Raw genomic sequence first — 2,752 nt, 5'->3', positions numbered from 1 at the left:
GGTGTCCCTGCCCATGTCAGGGCGTGGCACTGGGTGTGGTTTAAGGTCCCTTCCCACCCAACCCATCCCGGGATTCTGTGACTCTCTGAAAGGATCTGGGATAAGCTCTGCGCAGTTCTCGGGATCCTCCCACTGCCCTTTCCAGAGCTGCCTCCCCACCTCTGGAGCTTTTGAAGGAGTGTTATAAATACAGGCCAGGGACTCGCTGAGCTGTGCTGAAAATTCTTTTGAACTTTGCTGCAGAAGCTTTGGCTGTTCTGATGTCAATGCACAAAACTGAGCTGAGCAGTCGCTGCCGGCCTCGGAATTGGGGGGGAAGTTCTAAACGCTCCATTTTGGTCCTGGATGCATTTTTTTTTTTTGGCAGTACAGAGACGTGGATGGGAATTATTTTCCAGGACAGAGCAGAAACTCTCCTTGGCTTTCTCTGGTTTTCTGTATCATCATTATTAATGGAACTGTGTGGGGTCGGTCACAGGTGTGGGCAGTGCCAGGATTTCCTGGAGGGATTTATCCTGAGAGTCCAGGCAGGACCCTCGATGTGCTGAGTGTAACAAGGTGAAAGAGAGGAACGAAAGATGCACCAGCCTCTTGCAGGGAGAAGTTTCCAGGGTTGAGCTGCATCAGCCTGATGGATTTTATCTGGAGGGAAAAGCTGAAATCCTCATCTCCCAGCACCACATTTGGGAATTGCTCAGAGAGGAGAACAAGCAAGTTTAATTAACGTGTTTCCAGCAGGTTAAATTTCAGTTTTACAAGTGCAGAGTGGAATCTGCTTCCAGCTGGGAAGGGCTGGCTCTGAGCAGGGCCAGGGGAAGGAGTGAGGAGGAGCAGCAGTGCAGGGTCTGGGCTGCCTCCTCATCCTGTCCTTTTCCTTCTGTTTTCATTCCTGGAAAAAAAACACCTGGAAGGTGTCTCGGAGTGGCTGCTCTCTCTTGGATGGGAGAGAAACCTGGGCATAACCTGCCATGTGTGGGGAGATACCACGTGTCCAGTTTGGGAGGTGTTGTGTGCCTTTTCCAGTTTGGGAGATGATCTGTGCCTTTTCTAACTTTGGGAGATGCCATGTGCCTTCTCCAGTTTGGAATATGCTGTGTTCCCTCTCCACTTTGGGAGATGCCATGTGTCTTCTCCAGTTTTGGGGATGCCATGTGCCTTTTCCAGTGTTGGGGATGCCATGTGCCTTTTCCAGTTTGGAATATGCAGTGTTCCCTCTCCACTTTGGGAGATGCTGTGTGTCTTCTCTACTTAGGAAATGCTGTGTGCCCTCTCCAGTTTGGGATATTCCATGTCCCTTCTCCAGCTTGGGATGTGCTTTGTCCCTTCTCCGATTTTGGGAGATGCTTTGTGCCTTCTCCACTTCGCTTTGTAATTTTCCACTATTAAAATGTAAATGTGGCCCTTCAGCTTGGAACTGTGCAGACATTTGCACTCCCCGTGCTTTGCTCCTTTCCATGAATATTTAACATGGAAGCAGCAAATCCAAACAACCTCGGAGCGTTGATTACACCCGGGTTCGTTCGGCGCGCGGGCGATCCGAGCCCGCTCCAGGTGCCTCTGGAGCATCTCGGGGCTTGGAACTCCTCGGGGAGCGGTGGTTGCATCCCACTCTCCTCGTGCCTGGGCAGGGAGCGGCGTGGGGCACCGGGAACCCCCGTGTTTCCCTTCTGGAGAGCAGAAATCCACCTTGGAACGCCGGGGGAAGCGGGGCTGGCTGGGGCACGGCGGAGCCGCTCCGAGCGGCGCTGTCATGGAAACTGAGGGGAGTCATTTTGCTGCGAGGAACCCAGTAAACAGACTTTGATTAAACTCTTGAGAAGGTGGAGAAGGGAATCTTCAAAGCTGATTGTATGAACCGGGCGAAGTTGGGGGTTTTTGTTGTTGTTTTTTTTTTTTGTTTGTTTTTTTCTTTATTACCTCTCCCTTCCCTGCCGGGGACGGTGGATTCAGGGGGAATGGGATGAGGAAACCTTCCTCAGAACTGGAGACCTGGCAGAGGCTGGAGGGTGTCCTGTTTGTGGCTCCTGGAGCTCAGGCTCAGTGGTTTATCATCATCATCATGATTATTATTATTATTGTTGTTGTTGTTATTGTCATTATTGTTACTGGTTTCAGGCAGGTTGAGGAGTGGTGGGACTGGCCAAAGTGTATGTCGGGTCTCATCCAGCATTTTGGGACATCCTGGTACGTCTGAACACCCCTGGCCAGGAGTTCACCTGCCAAACCACAGCAGATCAGCTCTTCCCAGTATAAGCTGGGCTCAGGAGCAAGCTGCCCATGTGGAACTGGAGTCTCCATGCTGAGGTTTGGCCCTTCAGCCGCTGGTTGGGGAGCAGCTCCTCAGGTATCCTGCCAGCTCCAAGGCCTCTTCCTGCTTCCCTGTCCCTGCTCTGAGACCAGGGGACAAGGAGCCCTGTCTCAGCAGTGTGTCCTTGGGGCCAAGGAGGCCAATGGGATCCTGGGGGGCATTTGCAAGAGTAGGTGGAGGGAGATGATCAGGGTTCTGCTGAACAGAAGACTTAACTCTCTGCACAGCTGAGGGTGACCTAATTTTTGGGTGACTGAAGCCACTCTGCTGTGCTGGAGAGGACTCAGGGCTGTGGAGCAGGTGGGACTGTGGCATCTTCACTGTCCCTGTGCTCGGGCTGAGCTCTGGCTGTCCCAGGGCCAGGCACTGCTCATCCCAGTCAGACACATGGGGAGCAGCTGAGGGAGCTGGGGGGGCTCATCCTGGAGCAAAGGAGGCTCAGGG

Source organism: Corapipo altera, unplaced genomic scaffold (genome assembly GCF_003945725.1).
Source record: "Corapipo altera isolate COAL_440 unplaced genomic scaffold, ASM394572v1 273, whole genome shotgun sequence".
NCBI classification, from domain to species: Eukaryota; Metazoa; Chordata; class Aves; order Passeriformes; family Pipridae; genus Corapipo; species Corapipo altera.
The sequence above is the reverse complement of the archived record's forward strand: the minus strand, read 5'-3'. Positions refer to the sequence as shown.